General features: G+C 44.6%; 1 long non-coding RNA gene across 1 annotated transcript; it reads left to right on the top strand.

Annotated features, from left to right (window-relative positions):
• Window positions 1-487: 487 nt before the first annotated feature.
• Window positions 488-20,900, top strand: LOC124613020. The gene is made up of 2 exons (XR_006979593.1): window positions 488-616; window positions 20,454-20,900. It is a non-coding gene; the product is annotated as an uncharacterized LOC124613020 (long non-coding RNA).
• The last annotated feature ends 4,716 nt before the right edge of the window (window positions 20,901-25,616 follow it).

The following is a 25,616-nucleotide window of genomic DNA, read 5'->3' as shown; positions in this document are numbered from 1 at the left end:
GATTGCGGAGTATGTATATAGATGTAGATGTAGAAAAGTTGGCACAGGAGACGAATTCGTAGTGAGCTGTATCAAACCATTGAGAAAGCTGCTGAAAAAAAAATGAAAAAAATCTTACAGTTGAGGGCAGAACAATGGGTGGAACTGAATTGGTCTGAATTGGTGGTTGTCACATTTACAGCGAACTGCGACCAAGGGAGTTGACTGATGGGTTGCAAACGTTTCCTTGGTTCTGAAGACGACGGGACGGTGGGCGGGCTGAGGAAAGAGAGAAAGCTGTCCGATTGGCGCGGTGACTCCGATCGGCAGCCGGGCGGGCACTGGACCCGTGTGCCCACACGTCGGCCGGTATCGTGTGTCTGTGTGCGGCCGGCCTGGAGCGGGCCAGCTGGTCCCTGGCGGCTGGCGGCTGGACCGGAGCGCCGCACGACTTGTCTGGTCCCCATCCTTGAACCCCGCCTCGCCGCTTATTTAGGTTGAGCTCGGTCGCCCCACCCTGCCGCCCCACTACGCCGACGCAGCCGCACTTTCACCGCTATATAAACTGCCGCACTGCATTCTCCCGTACCTCCAGTTGTTTCCTGGATCACAGCTCTGCACCATGTTCAGGTTTCTGGTAAGTATGCACCGCGGTCAGGAGATGGTAGAAAGGCGCCCTCAGGCAAATCAGTAATTAATATATTTTTTAAAAGAAGTCGCCTGAACCGCGCTCAGACTTTGTTTATAAATCAAAAAACAGCCTTTTAGTTGTGAAATTGGGAATAAGGTGTACAAATGATCAGATGTAGTGCCTTGAAATACAGCACCCACGACTGGAATGGTTTACATTAAAACTGTATATGTCTTTCTACATCTACATTTATACTCCGCAAGCCACCCAACGGTGTGTGGCGGAGGGCACTTTACGTGCCACTGTCATTACCTCACTTTCCTGTTCCAGCCGCGTATGGTTCGCGGGAAGAACGACTGCCGAAAGCCTCCGTGCGCGCTCGAATCTCTCCAATTTTACATTCATGATCTCCTCGGGAGGTATAAGTAGGGGGAAGCAATATATTCGATACCTCATCCAGAAAAGCACCCTCTCGAAACCTGGACAGCAAGCAACACCGCGATGCAGAGCGCCTCTCTTGCAGAGTCTGCCACTTGAGTTTGCCGAACATCTCCGTAACGCTATCACGCTTACCAAATAACCCTGTGACGAAACGCGCCGCTCTTCTTTGGATCTTCTCTATCTCCACTGTCAACCCGACCTCGTACGGATCCCACACTGATGAGCAATACTCAAGTATAGGTCGAACGAGTGTTTTGTAAGCCACCTCTTTTGTTGATGGACTACATTTTCTAAGGACTCTCCCAATAAATCTCAACCTGGCACCCGCCTTACCAACAATTAATTTTATATGATCATTCCACTTCAATTCGTTCCGCACGCATACTCCCAGATATTTTACAGAAGTAACTGCTACCAGTGTTTGTTCCGATATCATATAATCATAGAATAAAGGATCCTTCTTTCTATGTATTCGCAATACATTACATTTGTCTATGTTAAGGGACAGTTGCCACTCCCTGCACCAAGTGCCTATCCGCTGCAGATCTTCCTGCATTTCGCTGCAAGTTTCTAATGCTGCAACTTCTCTGTATACTACAGCATCATCCGCGAAAAGCCGCATCGAACTTCCGACACTATCTACTAGGTCATTTATATATATTGTGAAAAGCAATGGTTCCATAACACTCCCCTGTGGCACGCCAAAGGTTACTTTAACGTCTGTAGACGTCTCTCCATTGATAACAACATGCTGTGTTCTGTCTGCTGAAAACTCTTCAATCCAGCCACACAGCTGGTCTGATATTCCGTAGGCTCTTACTTTGTTTATCAGGCGACAGTGTATCGAACGCCTTCCGGAAGTCAAGGAAAATAGCATCTACCTGGGAGCCTGTATCTAATATTTTCTCGGTCTCATGAAGAAATAAAGCGAGTTGGGTCTCGCACGATCGCTGTTTCCGGAATCCATGTTGATTCCTACAGAGTAGATTCTGGGTTTCCAGAAATGAGATGATTCGCGAGCAAAAAACATGTTCTATAATTCTACAACAGATCGATGTCAGAGATATAGGTCTATAGTTTTGCGCATCTTCTCGACGACCCTTCTTGAAGACTGGGACTACCTGTGCTCTTTTCCAATCATTTGGAACCTTCGGTTCCTCTAGAGACTTGCGGGACACGGCTGTTCGAAGGGGGGCAAGTTCTTTCGCGTACTCTGTGTAGAGTAGAACTGGTATCCCGTCAGGTCCAGTGGACTTTCCTCTGTTGAGTGATTTCAGTAGTTTTTCTATTCCTTGGACACTTATTTCGATGTCAGCCATTTTTTCGTTTGTGCGAGGATTTAGAGAAGGAACTGCAGTGCGGTCTTCCTCTGTGAAACAGCTTTGGAAAAAGGTGTTTAGTATTTCGGCTTTACGAGTGTCATCCTCTGTTTCAATGCCATTGTCATCCCAGAGCGTCTGAATATGATGTTTAGAGCCACTTACTGATTTAACGTAAGACCAGAACTGCCTGGGATTTACTGTCAAGTCGATACATAGAATTTTACTTTCGAATTCACTGAACGCTTCACGCATAGCCCTCCTTACGCTATCTTTGACATCGTTTAGCTTCTGTTTGTCTGAGAGGTTTTGGCTGCGTTTAAACTTGCAATGAAGCTCTCTTTGCTTTCGCAGTAGTTTCCTAACTTTGTTGTTGAACCACGGTGGGTTTTTCCCGTCCCTCACAGTTTTACTCGGCACGTACCTGTCTAAAACGCATTTTACGATTGCCTTCAACTTTTTCCATAAACACTCAACATTGTTAGTGTTCATCTGTTCAAAAAAAAAAAAAAAAAAAAAAAAATGGTTCAAGTGGCTCTGAGCAGTATGGGACTTAACATCTATGGTCATCAGTCCCCTAGAACTTAGAACTACTTAAACCTAACTAACCTAAGGACAGCACACAACACCCAGCCATCACGAGGCAGATAAAATCCCTGACCCCGCCGGGAATCGAACCCGGGAACCCGGTCGTGGGAAGCGAGAACGCTACGCACGACCACGAGATGCGGGCCTTTCGATCGGTTAGGTAGTCTGAAGTCTGCCTTCTATTACTCTTGCTAAACAGATAAACCTTCCTCCCTTTTTTTATATTCCTATCTACTTCCATATTCAGGGATGCTACAACGGCCTTCTGATCACTGATTCCCTGTTCTGCGCTTACAGAGTCGAAAAGTTCTTTAGGGTAAATGCAGCTAGTAGTTAAATGCTTTGAGGCAGCCTTCCTTCAAAAGATACATGACAGTATATTTTTCAGTAACGTATTACATAATTTAAATTATCCAAAAGCATTTCTAATCTTTTCCACACCTATTGAATTTAAATAATCATAGCAAACTTGTTTACAACTGTTGATACCGACTGATACTTTTCAAATAGTTAGTAGCTATTCTTATGGCTGCGCCTTGAAGTGATATTCAGGTCCATCTAGCAGAGGTTTGAGGCTGTGGCTTGTATGGAGTACAGCTATTCAGGGCTTCTACAAGGCTCACATAGCGGACTGTAAGGCAGTCATACCAGTTTCCACATTATTAACTGGTGTGCTGCTTGTGGATAACGGGAATAAACCAGACTCTATCCGAACAGGCTTCGGCAGGCGCAACAGTACCAACCGACCACCATCTCACCCTAATTCGATTGGCGTCACTGGCTACGGATGAGGAGGGGTATGTGGTGAGCACACTGCTCTCCCGGCAGTTGTCAGTTTCATGACGGGAGCCGCTACTTCTCGGTCAAATATCTCTTCAATTGGCCTCACAAGGGATAAGTGCACCCCGCTTACGAACAGCGCTCGACAGACCGTACGGGCACCCATTCAACAGCCAGCTAAGCCCGAAAGCGCCTAACTTCAGTGATCTGACGGGAACCGTTAGTACAACGGCGGCGAGAGCGTTGGCTAGAAGGAATAAACAAGTGGCTCTTGAAACCTGAGTATCTGTACATCTCTAATAAGTCTGATGCATCATTACTCGACGTTTATTACTGAAGCTACATTTCTCTTTCTGATATTGGCAGTTACATCTGCTGTGATAAAACCATGTTGAGTGTGCAAATGTTTCGCTTGAGTAACTTTAATACGGTGACATGAGTTTCACGAACTACTCTGGAAATGCGCTTGTGAGTCGTTTCTCGTTTCTTTCAGTTGCTAACAAGTTCCTTGACTGATAAAGTACTTCAGTCGCATGCTTCTTATTGTTTCTCGAGGTGCGTTTGGAAGGTTTTCGCAATGTGTGCGTCAAATACAACTGCCGAGAACAAGTATTTTGGGACCATTCTATTGGAAAAATGTCCGTATGACTTTCTGGCGCGCTGGGACCATTTACAATTGATACTACTACAAGACTAATGTACTTCATGGCAACGGATCATACCTTTTCACATAGCATATAACTTACCGACGCAGCGGTAAGAAATGCGAACGTCACCGTCACATTACTCTCGTAAGCTGTTTTCAAATTTATGGATGTCTTGAAGACCATTCATCATTTTTTTCTAAAAAACAGCAACACTCAAAACATACACAATGAGGGTCTTCTGCTGATCTTATGATGTTTGTTATATTGGGCTCATGAACACAGAAGGCACTTCATTCCTTCAATTGTTCTCAGATTCTATATTGCGATCCTGTTAAAAAGATCTAGCTGTAAAGTGCACGCACGAAGTAAGGACATCTGCATCATTTTATTCTCATGACAGAATGTGATCCAAACCTTACAACGGCTTGAATCTTAATTATGGTGTACATATAAATTCAGATACCTGTACGATCCCATGGTTATAAAGGAATATCTACTCATTTGGTCTGTATAGGAGTGGTGCGGCAATAAAAGAAACGCGAATTAAATACGAAGAAAAATATAAATTTAAAAAATGAGATGACTTGTTTTAAGAAACACGCTGCTTAACATAAGCAAACTCAGTTGGTAGCAGATCTACGTTCCTAGGGCGGTTAACAAACAAATTTACAAGTTGTAAAGAGCATAATAATTTGCATTTGTTGCCTACAGACGTGCGCAATCGGATGCAGTTTTTGGTCTATAGATGCCCCACTGCTAATGCTTCATGTTAGAAAGCGTATCTGTAGTTGTGGTAAAAAAGAGACCTTACGCACATGTTTTACATCTGCTGAATTGTACGCAGGTAAAGCTCCGTATCACATCTAATTTCTCTTTCTCGTCTCGATCATTTCGCGGGACTTGTGTGGCAGGAAGTAATATGTTACCCGGCTCATTTGGGAATGTACGCTCTTCAAATTTCAAGAGTAAACCCTTTCCGTGATGTACAACACCTCTCTCGGAGCGTCTGCCATTTGAACTGTGCATTCCCGGGAGGCTCTCGCACTGAACCAACGATCCCGTGAGGAAACCTGCCGCTCTTCGTTGGATTTCCTCCGTTTGTTCTGTGACGTCTGTTGATTCACAATAGTCAAGAAATAATTGAACCGGCATTTTGTAGGTCAGTTCTTTACTTTCCCTTAAGATTTTGCCAATGAATCTCTGTCTGGCATTTACTTTTTCTAAAATTTGTTTTATGTAATCATTCCACTTTCGGTTGTTCTGGGTGGTTAGTGCAATTTTCACTTTTGGCGATTAGATTTATTTATTTCAGACCTGGTGGTGCAACTGTGAAGCTCATGTCTGGGAACCGAAAGGTCGCGTCATCGAAATCGGTCGGTCCACGGATTTCTTCACTGTGCCATTAAACTAGCATTCATCTCTCAGGTATATGAAAATTTGCCAGAAATGACAGGTGTTCCGCATTTCACGCTAAACTGTAGGTCTCAGTTCGCCGGTTGATTAAATGGGTTAGGTTAGGGATACGCAAGTCACCGAAATGGCTTCCAATTGAAAGAGTTGCACCAGGCTGTTGAGCGACACAAAACTATTATTTACGGTGTTAATGATTTTATTGAATTATGTTAATCTTCGACGAAGCCACTTAACGAAAATTTACATCCGAGAACTCTGTCGATCACATTCTTATCAATTAGCACACTTTCAACTCGTTTCTTCCACCTTTTGGTACTATTTCTAGAAATATGTCACGTCGGCACTTAATTCGCGAAAATGTTTCGGTCCATTGTTTCATTGTGACAGGAGCTGTTTTACCCTTGGCGGAGTGTACGTTTAGTTGATCTTTCGACTGCAGCTAAAATTTCACAATCCAAATCTTTTCGAAAACTGACGTATGCTTTCGAAAACAATACTCTGCTGACTGAACCACTCAAGTGCCTCCCAGAGACCAGCTCAAAGGTTGAACTAACTAGCAGCTGCTCTCCAACCTACGAAGAACTCCTCTTCGTTCCACCAGACGAAACATCAGTCATCGCCATAAAAGAGAACACTGGTCTCTTTGGAGTACTCTCTATGGTGGACGATTGGTGTACTAGGTGGTCATGTGACTTTTCACTCCTGACATAAGTCATGGTAGTGAAGTGATGTTTATGTTACTGTAGGTTGTTTGGATTCAGTGCATTATGATGGACTGGTGAGAGGAAATGACAGAATCTCATAAAGTGTTCCAAAGTATCCATGATTACACCCTGAATAAAGATGACACTCCAGCGTGTACTGTTCATTGTGTCTACGAGAAGTGCTCTTATGACTCGCAGCTATGTAACACGATAGAAAAGTGCAGGGAACGGAAACGAATTTTTCCGTCGTGTAAATGGAAATAAGTTTCAGACCTGATTGGAATTTGCTGCTTTCAGTGAGTGCACGTCAGCTTTATCCAGACGAAGAGCAAACCCCGGGATTGAAACTGCATCCAATGGAAATGTTAAGTCTGGTACAAAGCTGTAGATCTGGAATGGGCCAAAAAATAGAGAAACTGGACGGCAGGTGACTGGAGAAACGTAGTGTGGTTCGACGTATCGCGATTTAGGCTCTTTTCAAACGATGTCAAGGAGTCGATTGCACCGATGGCTCAATTCAGCAAGTAAATAAAGTGTGTCGTGGGTGTAGCTCCCGCCGGAGCTGGTTCAGTGAGTTTTTGGGGTGTTTTACGTAGAATGACTAGGGACCTCTCAATCAGGTTACCGTGAACATGAACCAGACGTTTATTTTAATATTCTCAGTGACCGAGAGCTGTCCTGGCTTCTATATCTTCACGAAAAGTACGATCGTCTTCCTACATGAGTACAGCCGGGTTCACAGCTGCAAACGTTCGTCTCTGGTTTAATACACACTCAAGCACGTCGTCTTTTCCCAAAGAAAATGTCTGGGACTGTTTGGGGTAGCGATTAAAAGTTAGGTGCTAACGCACCCGTAGTTTGGAAGCTCTACGCGACCTAATCATCAGTGAGTGGCTTGACTTGCATATGACGTACCTGAGAAGTGTTATGGATTCTCCTTCTCGCCGATCTGATTATCAAGAGTAGAGACGGTGTTACACGTTATCAGGTGATGTCTCCTGGGGGTGCCGGCCGGAGTGGCCGTGCGGTTCTAGGCGCTGCAGTCTGGAACCGAGCGACCGCTACGGTCGCAGGTTCGAATCCGGCCTTGGACATGGATGTGTGTGATGTCCTTAGGTTAGTTAGGTTTAATTAGTTTTAAGTTCTAGGCGACTGATGACCTCAGAAGTTAAGTCGCATAGTGCTCAGAGCCATTTGAACCATCTCCTGGGGGTAAATAATGGTTTGTTCGGCGTGCCACCCTGCAGTTCAAAAAGGGTCTTGACTGGATTAACAAAAAATACGAATAAATTAAGATGGTAGTTTTAATCTTGAGGTGTTCCACGTAGTCCGTCTGTTGCCCCCTCCCACCCTCCCGCCCTCCCCCTCCCCCGCCACAGCATAGTGCAACTCACAAAAAGTGTGATGTTTTTCAGATAGCGCATTCCATTGTCTTGAATGTGGGTTATGACGTCAAAGCGTTGACTATTCATGTTTTTTTATGAGTGTGGTATCTGTTTTTTCGGACATGTCCGAAAAAACAACCACCACACTGCAAATATATACGTACTGACGGCAATCAATGATCATTCGGTGCAGATTCACTCTTCGTTCGACATCTTGCGGTGGAAACCAGCAGTGAGGTTAGTGGACAGGGGACGCTATGTCAGTAGTGTGCGACTAGTCTGGAATTCGGGGTGGACGGCCGTGAAGCATGCTAGGATAGGCGAAGCGGTTAAGGCAACCGCTCTCGTAAAGCGATGAATCCGGCTACGTGTTCCGGTCTGACACAGATTTTCGGTGCCTGATTGCGACTAAGGTCGTAATTTCGATTTCGTAATTTATTTTTTCGGGGGTCAAAGTATGCGGGATGAATTTTGCAGAAACTTTTCTCTTCTTTAAAACGTTCTGGAGAATGTGTTGATCACTTGATTTGCAGATGTTGCTCTGTTGCGATTTGTTAAACAACGACGTTGAAATACTACGGCAGTATGTCCCTACTTAACAACCGCTGCTCACGACTGACTGGTCGAAAGCACATCTGTTGTTTGTTGGAGCTGCCGCCGTAGTTACTGCGCTGACGTCATTTATACGCCAGGAATAAAATCACTGTCAGAACTTTTTGGGCGAGCGTTGCATATATCTGGCAAAGAAATGTATCCAAAACTATCTAGTTCTATTGCAATAGGAGAGGAAGCTTGAATTATTCTGCTGGATAGCGGGGCAGGTACGAGGGATATCCGCAAAGTAAGTTTCGATCGGTCAAGAAACCACTGAGAAAATCTTATAAAGCTTTCCACATATGTGTACGACAGTGTCTCTAGTGTGCCTGTCGGTTACATCACTTCACTCTTTTCAGTTCTGAGCGCATGGTGAGCACAAAAGATGCGTATAAAATAGTGTCTCCCACCAAGTATGAGGCCCTTTGAGAGATTTCGCCTGATGTTATGCAGCCCACATTACAGAACTGTCATACAGTTCCTACTTTGTGACAATTCTCGGTCGCAATCTGCAGGGGCAATGAAAATGCTGTTGCAGCGTTTTCGATGGGAAGTGTTTGATCACCTGCACTACAGCCCGTAATTGGCTACCTCTGTGTTTCATCTCTGCTCACATTAACTACTGGGTATGAAGACAACATTTTCGCACAGACAACGAGCTGTAGATGAGCGTAGAGAATTGGCGGGAAACAAAGGCGGCTGCCTTCTATGACAAGGGTACTGTAGAGTTGGTACAACGTTACGGTAAATGTCTAAGTCGGAGTGGTGACTATGTGGAGCAGTGGCTGGAAGCTGTAGCTAACTGTTGCAGACGAATTTTCAAAGTGGTTTCCTTTTCGCGATCCATCGGAACTTACTTTCCGGGTATACCTCATAATTCAGATGCAGAAAGTAAGATGGCGCAGCAGCTAAACAGGTAACAGTGCACGACGCAGTGTCCCATTTCCCTGCAGGCTCTCGACTCACTGTTAAGGCAGAGAGCCAGGCATCAGTGGAAGGAGGAGTGCCTGGTTGTGGCGGAGCACCTACTGGCGACTCTGGCGGGACGAAATGATGTTCATTCAGCCTCGTAAGATCAACTACACGGCTTCTTAAGTGACACTGAAGTCTCCAGCTACCGAGTGACGCAGCACAATGAAACTGCGATAGGCACTGAGCCGCGTGGCTGGTCTAGCAATAGAACGTAAGCCTTGGTTATGCAAGGACACGCAGAGTCAGCAGGTGTGAGTGATTGGTGGCCGCCCTCGCCGGCGATCCCACGGAGTCTGCGGCGCGCTGTGTCCTTGTCGGAGCAGCCAGGCGTCGCGGATCTCGCCAAGGCTACCAGCTTCGTGGACCGCCGGGCAACCGCCAAGTTCACGGCCGTCCACGTCCCAGGCAGTCTGCACTTGACTCCTCGTATATCAATGTTTGCCAACAACTACACTACAGCCACTCCACTAACGATCCCCAAGAACCTGACCCTGCGGAACCACATTCTTCCTTTGCGCGAATCCCAACTTAGTGCTTCTCATTAAAACCATCAAACCTCTTTCTTTCCGCAGATGGAAACGACATCTAGCTACTTATATTTTCGAGTAGGAGGGGAGGAGGAGATTAGGGTTTAACGTTGCGTCGACAACGAAGTCATTAGAGACGGAACACAAGCTCGGATTAGGGAAGGACGGAGAAGGAAATCAGCCGTGCCCTTTCAAAGGAACCGTCCCAGGATTTGCCTTTAGCGATTTAGGAAAACCACGGAAAACATAAATCTGGATGGCCGGACGTGGGTTTGAACCGTCGTCCTCCCGAATGCGAGTCCAGTGTGCTAATCACTGCGCTGCCTCGCTCGGTTCTACTTTCCTAGTATTATCATCATTTTCTTGCCCATCACTTTCGAGGTCTTCCATTCGGCTTGTAGTTCAGGATCTTCTGGAGAAACCTGTGACCTGGCATTCTCATGAGGTGGTCTCCAATCTCTAGATTCTCGAATTTTTTCACTCATGTTGAAAATATTTAATTCTGTTCTAATATCTTTATTTCTAATCATACCACTTCTTGCGCATCCCTTCGTCTTCCTTAGGAACCTGGTCCCTGCGGTTTTAATTTTATTTTATATACCGGGTGATCAAAAAGTCCGTATAAATTTGAAAACTGAATAAATCACGGAATAATGTAGATAGAGAGGTACAAATTGACACACATGCTTGGAATGACATGCGGTTTTATTAGAACCAAAAAAATACAAAATTCAAAAAATGTCCGGCAGATGGCGCTTCATCTGATCAGAATAGCAAAAATTGGCATAACAAAGTAAGACAGAGCAAAGATGATGTTCATTACAGGAAATGCTCAATATGTCCACCATCATTCCTCAACAATAGCTGTAGTCGAGGATTAATGTTATGAACAGCACTGTAAAGCATGTCCGGAGTTATGGTGAGGCATTGGCGTCGGATATTGTCTTTCAGCATCCCTAGAGATGTCGGTCGATCACGATACACTTGCAACTTCAGGTAACCCCAAAGCCAATAATCGCACGGACTGAGGTCTGGGGACCTATGAGGCCAAGCATGACGAAAGTGGCGGCTGAGCACACGATCATCACCAAACGACGCGCGCAAGAGATCTTTCACGCGTGTAGCAATACTTCGTTTTTTTTTTGGTTCTAGTAAAACTCCATGTCATTCCAAGCATGTGTGTCAATTTTTACCTCTCTATCTACATTATTCCGTGGTTTATTAAGTTTTCAAATTTATACTGACTTTTTGATCACCCGGTACATATTAATTTATTTATTTTTGTACCGCAGCTTTCACTTCCATAGGATAACACAGGAACCGCCACCACTTTATAGAATTTAAGGATGGTCTCTTTTTGTACTTCATGGCCGAATGTTCTGCCAGTGGTACCGCAGACAGCTTGGAATTTGTGTATTTTATTTTCAGTATCAGAGCCAAAATCAAAGCTTAGAGCACAGATCAGTATACCAGTTGAATGAAATAATCAAGAAATAGTACTTCAAAATTTGTAGATTAAAACGAAAATAATGACATCCCGAGGAAAATATCCAGTCAGATAAAAAATTATTTTAGATAATTCAGTTTTAAAACAAGTTTCCAGATATCTCATCCATATCTACAGCTACATTTATGCGACGCAACCAATCTTCGGTGTGTGGCGGAGGGTACTCTTCTCATTCCACTATTTCGTTCTCCCTCCTCCTCCCCCGCCCTCCACTCGGTGTTCCGTTCACGATACGAGAGGCGATAGAACTAGAGGGGAAGCAACTGCTGTGTACAGCTCGCCTTGTGAGCGTTAATGTCTTACTTTCTCGTCGTGGTCGTTTCAAGAGACGTGTGTGGGAAGCAGTGATACGCTGCCCGACAGTGGCTGCAACGTGCGTTCTCGGAGTTTCAATCGTAAACGTCCCCGTGATGTACAACGGCTTTCTTGTACTGTCTGCCGCTGGATTTTGTGGAGCACTTGCCCAACGATTTCGTGCCGACTGGATGATCCTGGGAAGAAACGCACCGCTCTTCGTTGAAACTTCTATTAATCCAGCATATTAAGGATTCCTTTTGTAAGGCACTTCTTTCGTGGATGTGTGACTTTTACTTAAGATTCTCCCAATGAATCTCAGGTTGCTATCTCTTTCCCTACAATTCGTTTAATGTGGCCGTTCCACTTTATGCTGCTTCGGTTGGATACCCAAATGTAACTTACGGTAGTTATCGTTTACAGTATTTTATCGCCTGTGGTAATGGACCACTTCCCATATTTGTGAGAAACACGTTACATTTGCTTACGTTCAGGTTCAATTCCCAGCCCCTGTATCAACCGCCGATTCCCTGCAGGTTTTCCTACATTTCACTCCAACCTTCTTGTGCAGCAGTCTTCTCACACACAACAGCTTCGTCTGCGGAATGGCCTCACAGAGCGTCCAACGTTATCCACCAAATCATTAATGGAATTTATAAACAGTTAGGCTCCGATCACACTCTCTTGGAATTCCCGAAATTAAATTCACATCTGTCAATTTTATTCTGTTAACAACAGTCTGTCCCACAAATGGTCTCAATCTCCTGCGATGCATCACACTCTGCAATAAGCTCAAGGCGTCGGGCTTAAGATACTGTTGTTAGTTATCCGCACAAAACACAATGTTAGAGTACAGTGTATGTCCCGCAGACATAAAAATATTTACGAAAGGAGCATGCGATTAGAGACCTTACGACGACAGCCTTACATAGATAATTGTAGAGTGAGATTCTAAGGTGAGACTCATGTTACTTCGGTCCATAAGCGTCTCATGGGATGGCTATGACGATAGAGTTAGAGAGATTACAGTTATTCTTTTCCTGTATACTCAGCGAAGGAAGCCAGAAGGAGGCAAATAACGCTGGCACACTACGTCTCAGTCCACAGACATCAAACATGCGGCTTAGAGAAAGACACATCTGTGGGGTGGGGGGTGGGGGGGGGAGGTGATTCGGGGGGAGGGGACCAAACATCGAGGTCATCAGTCCCACCGGGAAGGACGGGGAAGGAAGTCGGTCACGCCCTTTAAAAAGAATCATCCCGGGATTTGCCTGAAATAGGGAAATCATGGAAAATTAAATCAGGGCGACCGCAGGCGGGTTTGAATCGTCACACTCCCGAATGCGAGTGAAGCATGCTAACCACTGAGCCACCTCACTCGGTAAAGAGATGTCTGAGAACGTACGCCTGTATACTTTTTCTTTCCTAGCAAAATCCGCGAAAGAAGCAAGTAGAAGGCAATTAACGCTAACACACTATGTCTCTATCTACTGATATGAAACACGCGCCTTAGAGAAAGAAAGAAATATCTGAGAAAATACGTCTGGATTGTAGCACCGTATGAAAATGCATCATGGACTGTAGGAAAATCTGATACGAAGACATTAGAAGCATTTCAGATGTCACGTTGCAGAAAGCTACTCAAAATTAAACGGGCTGATAAGATAAGAAGTGGGGACGTTCTAAGTAAAATTGGCAGGAAAAGACATATACATAAAACAAGGATGATGAGACATGTGTTAAGACATCAAGAAAGAATTTCGATGGGGCTTAAAATAATTATAGACGAAGACAAAGACTGAAATAGTTACAACAAAAAATTGAACACGCAGTGTGCTACTCTGTAAAGAAAATCGCAGGACTCCTCAAGAAGCCGGCCGTCGTGGTCGAGCGGTTCTAGGCGCTTTAGTCTGGAACCGCGCTGCTACTACAGTAGCAGGTTCGAATCCTGCCTCGGACATGGATGTTTGTCATGTCCTTAGGTTAGTTAGGTTTAAGTAGTTATAAGTTCTAGGAGAACATAGATGTTAAGTCCCATAGTGCTCAGAGCCATTTGAACCATTTTTTTGTTCCCACAACCACATCATAGCAGTTTTGCCTCTCTACATATGCGCCTACGAGAAGCCGGATCCTTTCGTGAATGAGATTTTCACTCTGTAGCGGAGTGTGTGCTGATATGAAACTTCCTGGCAGGTTCGAAAAAATGGTTCAAATGGCTCTGAGCACTATGGGACTTAACATTTGAGGTCATCTGTCCCCGAGAACTTAGAACTACTTAAACCTAACTAACCTAAGGACATCACACACATCGATGCCATAGGCAGGATTCGAACCTGCGACCGTAGCGGTCACGCGGTCCTGGCACGTTTTCGGATCCTTTCGTGATAGAATGATAGAATATAACAGCCATTTTATTTGTTGATAAAGTTATTTTCACAGGAAAAATAGTAATTGAGATGACAAAGCGAATTAATCATATTACATCATTACCCTATATTTCACAGGAGATAACTGTTCCCCTGGAGCAGAACAGTCAGAAGATTTTCCTGAATATTCTCTTAAAGTTTGTCTGTGGAGTTCTTTGCTCAAGTTGGTGGAAGTCGATACGCAGGGCACGGAATGCCACAGGAGTACCGGCAGGCATCGCAGCTGTTACAAGGGGAGGCATTTGCCTTTTGCGGCGATAGGGATCGTGTGCCCTTTAAGGAAGGTTGCGTCAGCGGACCCGCCGGGCGGCCTGTAGAGTCAGTGGGCGGGGCGAGAGAACTGCTGGGCCCGGGCGCAGCGCAGCCGGGAGAAAGCGGCGGCCCGGGCCGTGACTGCCAGCGCGGCAGGGTGGGGGAGGACAGCCGCACGTGACTGCTGCTCACGTGCGCGCAGCACTGCTCGCCTCGCCGGAGTTAAGGCGCTTGCCAGCGATGGGTTCACTGAATGTCAGGCCGGTATTACACTATCAAATTTCTTTGTCAAATATCTTTGTCAAAAATCTTTGTCAAAGATATTTGATGGTGTAATAGGGAACTTTGTCAAATCTCGTCCAATATTTGATCAAATCTAGGGACTCGCTCTAGATTTGATCAAAGAAGTCGCTTGTCTTCTATTCACTGCAATGTGACATGTTACCACATGGAGCGCTAGCATCGCTGCAGCGTCCTGTCGTCTGTAGTGTTTTTATAAACATTGCCAGTAAATACAATTGGTGCGTGCCGACAACTACAAAATTAGTAGAGATGTATGAAGCTGAAGCTTACAACGTGAGGCACCCTAAATACAAAAATAGGTTATGAAGATTGGAGACCTGACCTGACATTACGTGACCTAACCTAACCTAACCTAACCTAACCCTCTCCTGTAGCAAGGAATCGCAGTGTTACAGTGAGCTTGTCTTCTGCAGATGTAGCTGTTCTTAAGTGAATACTGTGCTTTGTGATATGAGGATACACTTCACTGAGCACATACAGAAATGTATGCTCATCCAGTCTTAAGTAATTGATGTACGACTTGACGTCCTCCACTATAAGTTCACGTGAAAAGTTTTGTTGAATGCTTTTATCGTGTCGTCGTAAAACCCACGGCTTCACCCAGGTATGTTTCCTTTTTTCCCCCCACTTCTCTTCCGCGTGTGCACACAGTGCAATTGTGGTACATGCAATTGCTGCGGTTATTAACAAGTTGTTGTCAGCCATCTTGAACTTTGACGAAAAATATGATGACAGTGTAATACCCCTTCTAGCTCTACGTCAAAGATCTTTGTCAAATATATTTGACGGAATATTTGATCACATATTTGATCAAATCTCTGACAAAGAAACTTGATAGAGTAATACCGGCCTTACCTCCGTCTGGATGACTGTTGATTCCGCACTAATTACCGCAAGCAACTCAAGATTCTTATCCATTTTCGCAAAATGCAGGACAATGCAAAATGAATAAAGCGATAAAGGTTTCAAAATACTGACACGCATTACTTACAGATGCAGGTAAAAATTGGTAATGGCCGACATCGAGGAGGATCCTTTCTGATAAACACCAGACAGCAACGATCCTATGTCTTTCAGGTCAGGTTAAGAAATGCATATCTACGGTATAACGCTTAGAGTTTTATACAAATCTTCTGTCGATTCTGACTGAAAGACACTCTTTGAAATTAAATGGTAGCGGGGATAAAATGCAGGTTGTCTGCAACTTGTACAGAAAGGTAACCGCAGTTAAAGTAGTCCAGAGTGGAGAGAAACACTAGTTGAGATTGAGAGGGGATTGAAGTCTATTCCTGATATTACTAAATTTTTATATTGAGCAGGGAGAAATTTCGAAAGCCAGTTAAAGCTCAAGGTGAAGAAATAAGAACTGTGAGGTTTGACGATGACGTTGTAATTATGTCAAGATGGCAAAGCACTTGGAAGAGCAGAACAGAATGGATAGTATCTTGGAAAGAGGTTATGGGGTGAACATCAACAAAGGAAAAACAGCGATAATGTGATGTAGACGAATCAGGCACTACTGAGACAATTAGATTGGAAAACGAAACACTGGAAGTAGTAAATGAGTTTTGTTATTTGAGCAGCAGAATAATTAATGACAGGCGATGTGGAGAGCATGCAGGCTGGCTATAGCAGAAAAAAAATTACATGGCGTATCAAAAAGAATCATCCAGTTTGGCATGTCTGTATTTCTGAAATTGATAAACATATACAGTGAATTTTGTTTTTTGGTGAATGGGAAACTCAAAAAGTTTTTTTCATACCTTTTCACAAGTCTTCAATATGACCCCTTGAGATGCACGGCATGTGTCAATGGGGTATTCAAGTTGTTCCCACACTGCTGCGACCACGTCTTGAGTTACAGCTTATGCGAAATTTCAATTCATTCATTGTTGTTGGTAATGGAGGCACACAAACAGACTCTTTTATAAAAACCCCCAATAGATTTAATCACATACAGGCAGGTTCGTTGACATTGGAGGCCAGTAACGTAAGGCTGAATCATTTGGTCCAATATGACCGATCCTTTTATTTAAAAATTCCCGCACTTCCACATGCCAGTGTCTTGGTGCCCCATCCTGTTGGTAAATGAAGTCATTCGAATCAATCTCCAACTGTGGAAAACGAATGTTCTCAAGCATATCGAGATATGTACTTCCTGTAACAGTGTTCTCGGCAAAGAGAAATAGACTATACACTTTTTCCCGTGAAACTGCACAAAACACATTAAATGTTGAAGAGACAACTTTATGTTGTTGTTCTGTACCCCATATTCTCGCATTATGAAAGTTCATCTTTCTATTTCAATGGAATGTGGCCTCGTCACCAAACACTAAGCGTGGAAGAAAACTGTCATCTTCCATCTTGCCAAGAACGAAATTACGGAACTACACACGTTGTTGTTTGTCGCCTTCACGAAGAGCATGAAGTAGCTGGAATTTGTGTGGTTGCACGTGTAAACGTCGACGCAACACTCGCCAGACGGACTGGGGGCACGTTGAGCTTTCGAGCTGCACCGCGAACGGATTTCTGTGACTCCTTGTGAAACTGACGGATGCGTTTGACGTCTGTGTCAGACGATCGGGATGGTCCGGCGATTTGCCTTCACACAAACAGCCTGTTTCTCGTAACAATGCATGCCATTGTCTAATGCTTTGTGCATCAGGAGGATCCACACCTTTCCTAGTACGAAAGTCACACTGAACAGTTGTTATTGGCATGCACTGCGGAAAACGTAGAAAACAAAACACCATTTTTACTAGAACTGAAGTGGGCGCACACTACTGCTACCTAGCCGGAACCATGTAAAACTGGGGAGTTTGCTCTTTCCAACTGTACGTTGTTCATGCACATATCTCAAATAATGTAATATTTTCAGGTGCTGCAGTTATTTATAATCAATTACATTCAGTAAAATTTCAGTACAGAGTAAACATTAGGAATTTGTTTTAAATGATCAGAAATGTAGAACAGTGCAGATCACAAAACTCAGGAAAGGAGTATTCTATGACTACAGCTTTTGTGAGTCAGAAATGGAATCAGTGTACAAAGCAGATTCGTTAAAAACAAATTGTGCGCTGCACATTAGTATAATCGTCAAGTGTATGGGATCCATACCGCATAGGACCAAAAGGGAATATTGAACGTACACAAAGAAGGGCAGCACAAACGATAACTGGTTTATTTCGACTAACGGGAGGTCACGTAAATGCTGAAAAAACTAAATTGACAGACAATTTTATCCGCCAAAACCTAACAACAAAATTTTAAGAGGGAGATAAGAATCTAGAGAAATTCTTCGTCTCCTTACGTATCGATCCTTTAGCGAGCGCTAAGACCTGATTAAACTAATTACAGCGTGCACAGAGGCATTACAGCAGTCATTCTTCCAGCGATCCATACGTACCCTCTGCCATGCGCTTCACAGCGGTTTTGCAGGGTATGGATGTAGATGTATTATGTTAGCACTGCACTCAGCACTTTCACGGCAGTGATTTTCATGTTAGACGTGGTAGTCCTCTTCAGAGTTCACCTCTCCGCCACTATTTTTAGGCTTATTTTGGCCATGGTCTATCAAAATCAGTTTCTTCCCTGCATTCTGCTGCTACATTGTTCACCTCAAAGACTTCGAGGCGCGCTTAAGATGTTGCAAAACTGTTTTGACTAAATGAATTGCGAGATAATCCTCACTAAACCTCACTAAACAACATGTTGTGTCTTTTCTTAGCTATATTAATTAGAGCCGCGCGGGGTAGACGCGCGGTCTAAGGGGTCTTGTGTCACGGTCCGGGCGGCTCCCCCCATCGTAGGTTCGAGTCCTCCCTCGGACATTGGTGTGTGTGTTCTCCTTAGCGTAAGTTAGTCTATATTAGAGTAAGTAGTGCCAAAGCTTAGGTACCGATGACCATAGCAGTTTGGTCCATAAGACCAGTTGGGTCTCATAAGACGTTACCACAAATTTCCAAAAAAATTTGCCCTGCACGATATTAAGTAGGTGTACCAGTTGTTTTGGCTCTGCAGTGTATTTGATATTGGTAGTAACGCGAATTCTTTACAGACGAATGGAAAAACTGATAGAAGCCGACCTCGGGGAAGATCAGTTTGGATTCCGTAGAAATGTTGGAACACGTTAGGCAATACTGACCCTACGACTTATCTTAGAAGAAAGAGTAAGGAAAGACAAACCTACGTTTCTAGTATTTGTAGACTTAGAGAAAGCTTTTGCCAATGTTGATTGGAATACTCTCTTTCAAATTCTGAAGGTGGCAGGGGTAAAATACAGAGAGCGAAAGGCTATTTACAACTTGTACAGAAAGCAGATGGGGTATGAAAGGGAAGCAGTAGTTCGGAAGGGAGTGAGACAGGGTTGTAGCCTATCCCCGATGTTATTCAATCTGTATATTAAGCAAGCAATAAAGGAAACAAAAGAAAAGTTCGGAGTAGGTATTAAAATCCATGGAGAAGAAATAAAAACTTTGAGGTTCGTCGATGATATTGTAATTCTGTCAGAGACAGCAAAGGACTTGGAAGAGCAGTTGAACGGAATGGACAGTGTCTTGAAAGGAGGGTATAAGATGAACACCAACAAAAGCAAAACGAGGATAATGGAATGTAGTCGAATTAAGTCGGGTGATGCTGAGGGAATTAGATTAGGAAATGAGACACTTAAAGTAGTAAAGGAGTTTTGCTATTGGGAAGAAAAATAACTGATGGTGGTCGAAGTAGACAGGATATAAAATGTAGACTAGCAATGGCAAGGAAAGCGTTTCTGATGAAGCGAAATTTGTTAACATCGAGTATAGATTTAAATGTCAGGCAGTCATTTCTGAAAGTATTTGTATGGAGTGTAGCCATGTATGGAAGTGAAACGTGGACGATAAATAGCTTCGACAAGAAGAGAATAGAAGCTTTCGAAATGTGGTGCTACAGAAGAATGCTGAAGATTAGATGGGTAGATCACATAACTAATGAGAAAGTATTGAATAGAATTGGGGAGAAGAGGAGCTTGTGGCACAACTTGACTAGAAGAAGGGATCGGTTGGTAGGACATGTTCTGAGACATCGAGGGATCACCAATTTAGTACTGGAAGGCAGCGTGGAGGATAAAAATCGTAGAGGGAGACCAAGAGATTAATACACTAAGCAGATTCAGAAGGATGTAGGCTGCAGTAGGTACTGGGAGATGAAGAAGCTTGCACAGGATAGAATAGCATGGAGAACTGCATCAAACCAGTCTCAGGGCTGAAGACCAAAACAACAGTCACAAACCTGTTTCATATTCGCAACACAGCTACAATTATTGCTCTTTTGTGTTTGCTCAAGGCAGAGCCACATTTCGTTACGAAGTATTGGGAGGTTTTTGTGGTAAGTTCTATGGGACCGAACTGCTGAGGTCATCGGTCCCTAGGCTTACACTCTACTTAATCGAACTGAAACTTACTTAGACTAAGGACAACACAGACACTCATGCCCAAGGGAGGACTCGAACCTCGGACGGGGGGGGGGGGGGGGTGTACTGAGAGGAAAACGCTTTTAAGGAAGGAGGTTGTACCACAAAATGATTAATACTATTTACAATTGATTATCTGACTCTGATGTGAAGCTCAGTTGGACATGCCTTTCTAACCAAATCTTGTGCGTATCACAAGCACTTGGCAGTGCACTATTAGAGAGAACGTTTCTGCCCGGCAGGTTCTGCTGGTTCTGGTGGCGCTGGCAGCGTGCGTGCTGGCGACCCACGAGCCGGGCCACACGGAGAGCGGCGGTGGCGCCTCTGGCGGCGTCCGCTACGGCGCAGGCGCGGGCAGCGTGTCCTCCGAGGGCGGGCACGGCCGGGAAGCCGGCTACGGCGACGCCTTCGGCCACGAGACGCACGGCAAGCAGTAGCCGGGCGCATCCCCGCTCACTCTGCACAGCGCCGCTGCCGCCTTCATCACAGCCTCTCACCACAGCCGACAGCACTCAGCACAGTGACACACTACTCTTGCGTGGAAATGCATACCCGAGAACATGTCAGTACAGACGCTAAATAATGGTAGCAGCTCTCGAGATGTCCCACGCAAGCAGAGCAGAACACGTACCAAAAAGGACTAATTGCCTCAGATCATCTCAAAAAGTATTTGCAATCAGATTACAGTAGGCCAGAATACCCTCATTGTGTACTGCGTCACATGACTGATGTCTTCTGGAGGGTTACCTTATGAACATAAGCAGCTGCCATGTATGTGGCGAACAATTTCTGCAAACACATTTCATGAGACACTACAACTATGCGTCAAGTTAAAATAGAAACTCTGCGCGATTCAAGACCTGCACACAATGCCTATTTGCCAGTGCCTCAGTAAGTGTCTCTCATTTCAAAAAATACGAAAGAATGAAACTCTTTGAAAGCACCATTACTCTAAGATATCATCTCTAATGCCGTATATATTTGCACAGTTATTAACGTGTTACATGTCTCTAGCTACGTTAATGAACATTATACAGAGCAGCTTAACCAAGATCCAAGAGCAGAGAACAGCAATATTAATAGAACTGAGTAGTCTAAGACCTGTATTGCTTCTCTCAACGAACAAGGCAGGCCTAAAGTGAGAAACTTATATGTCATCTCGTCGCCATAGCGACATCGCTGTGTCTGGCATTGCACTGGGTGCTATGCTTGTTGAAAGACGACAGAGGCAAAATGTCATAAGCATCTGTAGTGTAAACTATATTAAAATCATTACTGTGCAACTGGTATTTCATGAATCATTTCTGTGTGTCACAAATACAACAGTACCAATTTGGGAAGATTTTTACACTTGCTTCAAATAAACACTTGCATCACCTTCATTTATCAAATAAATCTTTTTGTACAAAAAGCTATTGTTATCTTTCAGTGTTCTGCTTATTTTAAACGACCAACTCATATAATTATTAAGAAATTATCACGCACTATCGAGTGTAAATGTACAGCATGTCATCTTCATCTTGTTCGTTACCTCTCCTCTGTGAAACAGAGAGTGACGAATGAATACGAAGTTTTGTTAACTTAATATTGTCTGAATATCTGATGTATGTGTAAAACATTCCGATTCGCAATGAGAGACATTCACCAGGTACTAACCGTGGTAAGTGGTGACCTGATGATATTACGTCTAATAACCAACAGCAGTATATAGTTTTTACCGCTCGTAAATACATACACTACTTTAAAGCTTCTGTACTCCAAATATCACACATCTTAACAAATAATAGTCGCTGAACAGCGAGAAGTAAGCAACTGGTACGTGATTTTAATAATAGCTGAGAATATATACCACCAAGTGGTTCAGAAAAACTGGACCGGCAAAGAACAAATCATCTCACTATACACTGAGAACGAGGAAGGGCGGGAGCTTACGATATAACGTCCCATCGACGTCAAGGCTATTACAGATGGAACAGGAGCTTGTACTGGGGAAGCATGGGAAAGGAAATTGGCTGTTTTGTTTTCGAAGAGCAGTACGGATATTTTCTTTAAGCGATTTAAAAATCCTAAAATAGAAAGACCAGACCGGGATTTCAAGCGCCATCCACCTGAATGTGTGCCGAGCCCAGTGTATTATCACTGTGGCATCTCGCTCTGTAGTCCTAAATACAGGATATTACGTATAAGTATACCATACATAGGCCCGCCCGGTTGGCCGTGCGGTCTAACGCACGGCTTTCCGGGCGGGAAGGAGCGCCTGGTCCCCGGCACGAATCCGCCCGGCGGATTTGCGTCGAGGTCCGGTGAGCCGGCCAGTCTGTGGATGGTTTTTAGGGGGGTTTTCCATCTGCCTCGGCAAATGCGGGCTGGTTCCCCTTATTCCGCCTCAGTTACACTACGTCGGCGATTGGTGCGCAAACAAGTTCTCCACGTACGCGTACACCACCATTACTCTATCACGCAAACATAGAGGTTATACTCGTCTGGTGTGAGATTTTCCATGGTGGGGTCCACCGGGGGCAGAACCGCACAATAACACTGAAAGAGTGGGTCGATGTGTGGTGGCGGAGGAGTGAAGTGGACTGCTGTAGTCGTCGTGGGGTTGTGGATCACTGCGGCTGCAGCGGTGACGGAGCCTCTCCGTCGTTTTAGAAACGGTTATCATACAATACAATACAATCCCCTACATAACAGTAGAAACTTCCAGTTCTAATACTGACTGACGTAAGGACGACCAAACAACAAAAAATGATGAGAACCATGTTTGTGCAGAAGTTTGTTGATCTGTTTCACAAAACACATTGCCATGGGCTGGGTTGCATCCAGTGTGGTATAGCGGTTAGCGTCCCTGATTCACGTGCTGCCGGCCGCCATTTCACACCTCATCATCAGCAAAACATTTGTTGCCTACTAATTATCAGTTCTGCAAGGTTCTTGAAACATTTTATGCTCGCATATTCTGGAACATTCGATTTTTGTATAAATAACGGCATTCTGGAATATTAGATGTTTCTATGAATAGAACGTGTACCGATTTTTGACACCAATCTCCGCCGCTAGTCGAGCATGCCGTGAAGAATTAGCTCAGCCACTGCGGAGGTATACTGCAACCGTCGAACGACGTTCAGCATCCGACCAATGCAAGTACAACCAACTACTCTGCCAAGTACAATGCCCTACATAAAAACAGACATTCGGAGGACAGAGAATAGCACGCTGGTACGTTTTCCATGTGAGTGCCCTGCACACCTTGCATGCTACTGCATAATGAGAAGGCGATTGTTCGGTGACCATTACCTCCAGCTTGTCTACCAGCACAGCAGTATTGTTCATGACAGATGTCAACCATCACACCAGTCTACTGCAAACTATTATAGCCGCCATGCCCTGGATAATATCACCCCCCCCCCCCCCAACATGCCGTTGCCATTCCCCGTCGCTGTACAGAGGTATCAGCTGTCTCCTAGCTGCTGAATTCAGGAAAACTAAGATAGGCAACCATTTATCGAGATGAGGCCGGCACAGACGAAAGTCCTACATGCACGACATTCACCAAAATGTCAGGAAATCTCATTGACGTCATCATCAATAGCAAACCTGTCTGGATGCAATTCGACTCAGGGACTTCCTTTCCTGGGATGTAGAATGCTTATCATAGTCATTGAAAGAGGATGATTCATGATACGAAAGCGATGTGCAGAAGATCGCAAATGGAAAATATGTCCTGCTAAGAGGAACATGCACTCCAAAAATAACTATTAACGGCGAAATGCGGCCATACAAGTATCTTGTTTTAACGGAATGTTGTCTTTATGCTATTCTTGGATTGGACTTCTTGCACACCACAAGCATTCATAAATGTTGAAGATCAGAGCTCCAGACTGACGAAGCTATTCCAACAAGCACACGTAACAAAGATGGTCTGGGTGGCTCTTTGCCTTTGAATGTTATCATGCCATTATCAGTGAAACGATTTCCAGTCCCATTTGACATGCTCAGTTAAACTGGGAAGGTACTGTCGACTGCAAACACCAACTCAGGCTCACAAAATAAATCTAGATGCCAGCGAAGATCAAGGAGAAATTTAGGTGGTCAAAGACCACTTTGGATCCCGAACTGTCAGAGCAGCCAGAACTCATCCCAAAAAGTAAGTGTTAGGGACGACCGAACTAGGCTGCGAAGCGCATGTTAGCGTTATCAATGAAGAGCCGAGCTCCACTGACACAGAAGCCATTTCAGGGGAAGAAACTACTATCAGAATCCCAATAGAATCTGGTCAGACGGAGGAACAATTTCAGTGAGAACTATCCATTTTAAGCCAATTTTTGGACGGTTTGAAATCTGTAATCGGGGAAAGGCAGGTCAAGTGGTTCATGATAAAACACTGTATCAGCACTGGATCACCCACCAATTCTCCATTGCTCATAAACAGTGCTGCTGACTGAATGACGGATAAACCAGGAAGAAGTGCAGAAGATGCTGTAAGAACCTTCAGAGAGTCCTTTGTCCTCTGCTGTGGTCCTTGAGAAGAAGAAAGACAGCTCACGTCTGCATCGACTACCGATAACTGGACAAAATCATGAAGAAAAATATCAATCCGTTTATGAGCACTGATGCTTGAAAGGTGAGTGAAAATGGGTCTGAGCACTATGGGACTCCACTGCTGTGGTCATTAGTCCCCTAGAACTTAGAACTACTTAAACCTAACTAACCTAAGAACATCACACCCATCCCCGAGGCAGGATTCGAACCTGCGACCGTAGCAGCAGCGCGGCTCCGGACTGGAGCGCCTAGAACCGCACGGCCACCGCGGCCGGCGAAAGGTGAGTATTTTTCAGCTATAGACATGCAGGTTAATGAGGCTGACCAGGAAACGACTGCCTTCATAACTCCTGATGGCATCTATTGGTTTAAGATTACGTTGTTTGGATAGTATAATGCTTCAGCCACCTTGGAATGTACAGTGGACAACCTGCTTCGAGATCGTAAATGAACAGTGTGTCCTGGTTATCTGGATGACAAATGTCGTTTTTTGCAGGACATTTGTGGCCTGACAATCGTGCTGTAGTGTGTTCAGGAAGAAAGCCTCTGCCTGAATTCGAAAAAGTGCCTCTTTGCCATCCAAGAACTAAAAATTTTGGCGAATCTAGTGAATGGCAGTGAAGTCTCTGGTGTCGCAAGGCTCGGAAGTTGAATGCGCGCCAGACGGTATGGACCTGGATAGACACTAGGGGTTTCTGTCAGCCGGTGCGACTGTGCCGCGAGCCTCGCCGTGCGAGTTAGTCACTCTCCGTACCTCGTGAAGTCCGCGGACAATCGCGTTTCCCGCGGTCATGTATTTAGGAGGACGCGCGGCGCTACCGGGACAGTCTGGTACTCGCCGTAGTTCGCTTGCGCATCTCGGC

This window comes from Schistocerca americana, chromosome 4 (assembly GCF_021461395.2).
Source record: "Schistocerca americana isolate TAMUIC-IGC-003095 chromosome 4, iqSchAmer2.1, whole genome shotgun sequence".
NCBI classification, from domain to species: Eukaryota; Metazoa; Arthropoda; class Insecta; order Orthoptera; family Acrididae; genus Schistocerca; species Schistocerca americana.
This window is presented reverse-complemented; position numbering and strand designations above follow the sequence as displayed.